This window comes from Pseudorca crassidens, chromosome 4 (genome assembly GCF_039906515.1).
Source record: "Pseudorca crassidens isolate mPseCra1 chromosome 4, mPseCra1.hap1, whole genome shotgun sequence".
In the NCBI taxonomy this organism is placed as follows: Eukaryota; Metazoa; Chordata; class Mammalia; order Artiodactyla; family Delphinidae; genus Pseudorca; species Pseudorca crassidens.
The window spans coordinates 12,763,266-12,770,240 of NC_090299.1; positions in this window are offsets into that span (position 1 = coordinate 12,763,266).

A 6,975-nucleotide genomic window follows, 5' to 3' on the forward strand; every position below is an offset into this window, starting at 1 on the left:
CTGGAATGGCTTAAAGCAATAGAAATTTATTCTCTCACAGTTCTAGGGGCTAGAAGTCCAAAATCAAGATGTTGGCAAGGCCATGATCTCTTTGAAGGATCTAGGGATATGTTCTTCGGGCATTTGCTGGCTATCCTTAGTGTCCCTTGGCTTGTAGCCTCATCACTCCAATCTCTCACTTCACATGGCCTTCTCCCTGTGTCTTCACATGGCCTTCTCCTCCATGGGTCTCTGTCTGTGTCACCTTGCCTCTTCTTATAAAGACACCCTGATGACCACATCTTACCTTGATTACATCTCCAAAGACTCTATTTCTAAATTAGGTCACATTCTGAGAATTAGGGGTTAGGACTTCAACATATCTTCTGGGGGCACACAATTTAAACCTTAACACTCTTATGATACAAATTTCATAATTCTTAAAAATAACTCTTTCAATAGCATTCCTCCAAAGCTCTAAATACTGCACAAAAGTAAAACTAAATCATCCTGCTACCATAAAGGACACTCAGTAGCATGGACTTTGAAAGTTTGCTATAATCACCCAAGCTGCTTTTTGCTGTGAAAAGAGAAAAAGAGTTTGAAAAAGTTTCTGTATTTTAAAAATAACAATAACTTTAAGGCAAACATTACTGCTAAATAACTGGTTATACAAAACCCCAAGAAAAGTATAGTTTCCAAAACTTGATATGAGAACACAACCTAAGCTGTGTGTGTGTGTGTGTGTGTGTGTATGTATATGCACACACTTGCTCACATGTGCACATACACACATATGCACATACGTTATTTGCCTCTGTGTCCTTGGAAAAGATGGAATGATCTGAAATCAAGCAAAGCAGATGGCTGAGTGGGCCTTGTGAATCTCATATATCCCAAGGAAGTTAAGAAGATACTGCAACATTTTTTCAAGAAAAAAATCTGAGTTTTTAAGTTTCTACACTGTCTTGTCTATTTCTATGCAGCTTAGAATATTCACTTTTGAGATCTTCAAATGTTAGAACTCTGAGGAAGACTTAAAGTCTAAATGAAATAGTGCAAGAGCACTTTGTTCAGGATACCCTTCCTTGTAAACCAGAAATACATAGGTGTGCTAACACAGCATACAGATGTACCTTGCATTACCCTCCAGTTATGTTTCTGAAAGAGTTTTGTAAAAGTTGAAGAAAAGTAATCTTACACTCACCAGAAGTGCTCACTGTTCTTAAAATAATTTTACTTTAAACCTTTTATAAAGCAAGGAATCTTTTATGGCATTTCTACTATATAAATGGAAATAACTGTTATCCTTTACATGGAGAACTGCCCTGTATGTGTGTTAGAAGAAGGACTGCACCATGTGGGTAACATACTAACATAACAAGCCTCACCTCCCTTGAAAACATCTTACACACAAACACCGTGAATTTTCCTAACACATCATTATGCAATGCTTTCTGATGGGCACTGACAGGATTTTATAACCTTCTCCCCAAGCCTGTAAGAACTTTGAATACCCTTGGTCACCCACCTTAATTTCTGCTTCCTTAAATCTTTTCTATATGGAATTCAGGAACCCCAATCAATTTCTATCTTTGTCCCTAGCATCCTTTTTGATCTAGCTTGCATTTTCTCCTTGAAGTTTTCTTTGGCATTCATAGCCCACCACACACACAATAGTGTTTCCATTTTGTGAATAATAATGGTGTTTATAATCTCTCATTTGACTTCTCTTAAATTCTTCCTCATAAAATAGTTATCTTTTCACAAGTCTTAATCAATTTGAGCATTTTTGACGGTAATAAGTTATAGTCTTCCATTGTGCCTGAAATAAAGCCTGTCCTCATGCTATTTGAGGGTGGGTTTACTATCATACACGCAGTCGGTGCACAGCACTGCACTGGATGCTACAGGAAATATGAATAAGACCCACGCTCTATCTCAAGTATAATCTGCTGCGGAGAAGGGGAAGACTCAACTAAATACAAAAGGCAGACTATGATAAGGGGTGTAAGGAGTCTGTAAACAATGTGAGGCCCAGGCGCAGACAAAGCAGACACAATTGCCTGCAGTAGTAAGGATCGGAAGAGGCTTCACGGAGAAGGTGTTTTTGGAATGGACCGTGAGAGATGGGGCTAGAATTTTAACGGGCAGTAAAGGAAGCCATTCGAGAAGCAGAGACCAGCCTGGGCATGAGATCCCTGGGTGAATATTCCCATTTTGGTAGGAAATGAGCTAAGAGCAGTAGTAAACAGAGGTGAAAAACCTAAGGCTGGTTAGCATAGACAATGGTATAAGGACCTCCCAAGTCCTGCTGAGAATGTACAAAGCAGTTTACTCTACATTCTCCACTTTGCAAACTAGCAGGTTTCAGGAAGAGATGTTTGTTTTGATTGGTAACACTGCATTGTTAATACTGGAATTACACTGTGCCTGAAATCCTAAATTAATTGAAAAATAAAGCCTGCATTAACCAAATTCAAGAGCTTGTACTGTTTTCCTCAAAGCCATAAATCAGAACACATCAGGGCAGAGGCAACCGGGCTTCCTACCAAACATCAGTGAATTTCACCTGAATCTTTCTCTCTCAGGAAAACAAAAGAGGATAAGCTTTCAGTTACCCACATTTGCCAAGAGGACAGATTAGCTGTAACTATGTAAATCTGTCTGCTCGGTGCCTCATGTATCCCTGCATGTAGTTAGATAATTGATTGATACTTTTCTCATCACTTGTAATGATGGTTAATTTCTAGGACGAATCCATAACGTATCAAGTTGAGAGAAATTTCTTCTCCACAAAGACAAACATTTAGTTTCCATTCCATATTTCATATTATAAATAACAACTCATTATATTCATCATGATTCAAGCACACTTAGAAGAAGAGTAAGACAAAAAATTTAAATACATTTGATTTTTTGTGTGTATATTTAATCACAAAAAGAGCAACTGTGAGTGATTATAGTAAGTACTCAACTTTTTTCTCAAACTAGCTACATGCAGCTCAAACTAGATAGATTTTTTAAAATTACTTAGAAGGCCTCATATTAATAATGGGAAAATCATCTTTTGCGTCTTAGTATTCATTCTTCTACTGGTCAGGAATACTTCTCAGTATATTTTTCTATGCTTGGTGTGTGTCTTCTACTACTCAGGAGACTTTTATTTCTTTCGAATGTGTGGCTCTTCCAAATTTTTTCTGCTATTCAACCTACACCTTTCTTTTCCCTTACCCTACTTCAGAATATATGTTCTAAGGATGCCTAGTCACAGAGGACTACATTCTAATTGCTGAGATTTGAAGCTGTTGTTGATTTGAGTTTTCTTCTCTTTTAATCCATTAGCCACATACTCTTTTAGAGGCAAAGGAAAAGATGTTGAGCTTCTATTAAGCAAAAGCATGACTCTCACAGGAAAACAGTATCTCCTGGTTCTAAAAGCAACATCAGAACAGAGCAAAGATTCTAATATTTGACTAAATTTTGCTTAGGAAATGAAAACCCTATGGTGTCTTCTGTGTACATTTGCTAATGTTTTAGTCTAAAATAAACTACCAAGGCCTCCTTAACATTGAAATATATGTCCTCCCCGCAGCAAAATGAACTGTGCTTCAATCCAACCCTTAGAATTTCTTTTCTGTGCTTAGTTTACGGTGCTTGTAAGCCTGAACTTACTACTTACTATATAGAGAGCAGGGTGGAATATAGAAGTGCATAATTGTTGCTAAATCATAAGAAGGATTCTCAGTTCATGCCACACCATAGAAAAATAAAGTTTAAAGTGCAATCAGGTACTGTGATAGAAAACCTCAGTTCTTTGATTACTTCTGAAGAGGTATATGCATTAATGTCAAATCATCACTTGATGTAAAAGCCGGATTTTTCGATAAAAAGCAGCTTTTGCAGAACATTAAAATCAGATAGATACGCAGTTAAATGCCTTTGTGCTTTGTAACTCTGGAGCCCTGGTGTGTCTTCTGATGAACATGGGAATAGCTGAGAATGGCATCTTGAAATTGACTAGAAATTGGCTAGAATTATGGATATTAGAGCATTTCAAGACAGTGGAGTCTGGGTTGGAAGTAGGGGTCAGAAAACCCACGTTTAGAGCTTTTAATATCAGATCTGTGTTTTCTTCCTCTTTACTTAGCCCTGCAAATAACATAGTACCTTGCATAGAGCTACTGTTCAATAATTATGTACTGTTTATATACCAGAAACCATGAGACATGAGGAAGTAGAGACAGCATGTACAAACAACTCTTTTGGAGAAATTTTGCTGTGTAGGGGAGTAGCTGGAGGAAGGATGTGAGGCCAAGGAAATGGGGCTTTTATTTTTGACGGGAGACAGGTTAAAATGGAAAGAAACCAACTAGGACGTGGACGTGATTTGAAGAAGGAGACAAGATGGCTTGTACTATTGTCTGGGAGTTAAATGGGACCTTTAATTGATTATTGATACAATACCCTATGACTTGCTTATAGTACAGTTACAGTTACAGCTGTGCTGTGTGATAGGGACCCTTGTGGAATCTAGAAAAATGGTACAGATGAACCTATTTGCAAGGCAGAAATAGAGACGTAGACATAGAGAACAGACATGTGGACACAGCGGGGGGAGGGGAGGGTGGGACGGATTGGGAGATTAGGATGGACATATATACACTACCATGCATAAAATAGATAGTTAGTGGGAACATGCTATAAAGCACAGGAAGCTCAGCTTGGTGCTCTGTGGTGACCTAGATGGGTGGCATGTGGCGGTGGCGGGGGGTGGGGGGGGGAGGTCCCAGAGGGAGGGGATATAGGTATACATAGAGCTGATTCATTTCATCTCATCGTACTGCAGAAACGAACACAACGTTGTAAAGCAATTATATGCCAATTAAAATAAATAAATAAAGGAAATGAGTCCACACTGGGAGCTTGGCTTTGACTTGATAGCTGTTCACATGAGGGCAGTGGAGCTAAGAAATAGAAAAAGGGCTCTGCAAGGTGGTCCCTGCAGGGTAATGATTCTGTTACATACTCTTCAAAGATATTAGAGGAGGGCTTCCCTTGTGGCGCAGTGGTTGAGAGTCCGCCTGCCGATGCAGGGGACACGGGTTCGTGGCCCGGTGCGGGAAGATCCCACACGCCGCGGAGCGGCTGGGCCCGTGAGCCATGGCCACTGAGCCTGCGCGTCCGGAGCCTGTGCTCCGCAACGGGAGAGGCCACAGCAGTGAGAGGCCCGCGTACCGCAAAAAAAAAAAAAAAAAAAAGATATTAGAGGAAATGTGACCCTTCCTCCCCAGAACCTCAATGCTAAGAGCTAGCTTAGAGACCCCAAAGACTCCGGACTTTGGGACATACTGTGATAATATGGCCAAGTTCTGAGATCTGAAGGGAAAGAAGCAATTATAAGGCTGATTGAGTGTGGAGGAATGGCTAGTAGAGTGGGAAGTTGTAGCTATTATGTTGAAGCATTTTTTAAAAGAATGAGGCTGGGCCATTGTTATTATAAATAGACTGATTCCTCTGGAGTACTCTCTGCCGCTATCATTCCAAAAGAATGATTGCCGAGGTACAAGAAGAATCATATTTATTCTATGCAAATTTGGAAAGTTAGCACTAAAACAGGGAGACAGATTCCACTCAGTATTAGAAAGAGCTCCACAAAAAAGAAATTGTTGAATTATGTCCTCGAAGTGTTGAAGCAGGGGAATAAATATTTATTAAATTATTTAATAAATCTTAGACCCACTGTTTTCCACAGACAAGTTACGTGACCCACCTCTATACCTTTGTTCGTGCAGACCGATGCTCTACTCTTCAACACAGCTTCTCTGCTCAAATAGCAATTATAGCTGACACTCTTTACATGCCACACACTGTTCTAAATGCATTAAGCATATTGACTCATTTACTCCTCACAACAATCCTATGATTATCGTACAGTTATTATCCCCATTCTACAAATGAATAAACTCAGGAATAGAAACTGACTTGCCTGAGAGTTAAGTGGCAGAGCCAGGATTCAAACCCAGCCATTCTACTTCCAATGTCCATTCTCTTGAAGCACTACTAGCCCATTCCCTGTACTCTCCTACTCTTTCCTAATCTCCTCTCCCCCCATAACAGTGGTTCTTAAGTCTGAGAGTATGTTAAAACACCAGAGAGTATGTTAAAACACTTGACTACTACCCCCAAGTTTCTGATTAAGAAGGTCTGGGGTGAGGCCTGAGATTCTGCATTTCTCATAAATTCACAGGTGCTGCTGCTGATTCTGCTGCCCTGGGAACCTCACTTTGAGAACTACTATTCAGCAAAGTCATTGTCTCTGGAATGTTCGACTAATCTGGGGCTTAGTAAATAGTTCCGTCAGGGCGAAGGCTATGTTTTCTTTTACAGAAATGCAATGATTGGGCCACCTAAAAAACAAAGTTCACTCATCTCTTGTACAACTACCTAGGGCAGCTTAATCAGGATTGTCATTCAGGATACAGAATTCTCCCATTCTGTTGCTCTGCCATTCCTTACAACATTATTTTCTACGTGGTCAAAGCTACATGTACTCTGCTACATGTAGGTTCCATCAGGTGGGAATGGGAAGGTATACTTAACAAATTAAGATCCAGACCCAGAAGTGACACATGTCATTTTTTTCACATTCCAATTGCAAGAAAAAAGTCATCTGACCACAATAATCGCAAGGGAAATTTAGAAGTATTCTATATATGCAAAAATGGAACAGGGAAAAAATAGATTTGATGGTTAATATGCAATCTCTGCTACAAATATACTTCCCATATTTCTACTTTGTGTCTTCTAAACACATGACCTGACTCCCTAACCGCACTGGATATTACATACACATTTTGTGTTTTCATAGGGTCCAGAGCGGTCAGGATTCCCACACTGGAGAGACTCAAATAAATACGATCAATCGAATTACCCAGAGGAAGGTATTTAACTTACCTATAATGATTTAATTACCAAAGTATGCTAATGGTATCT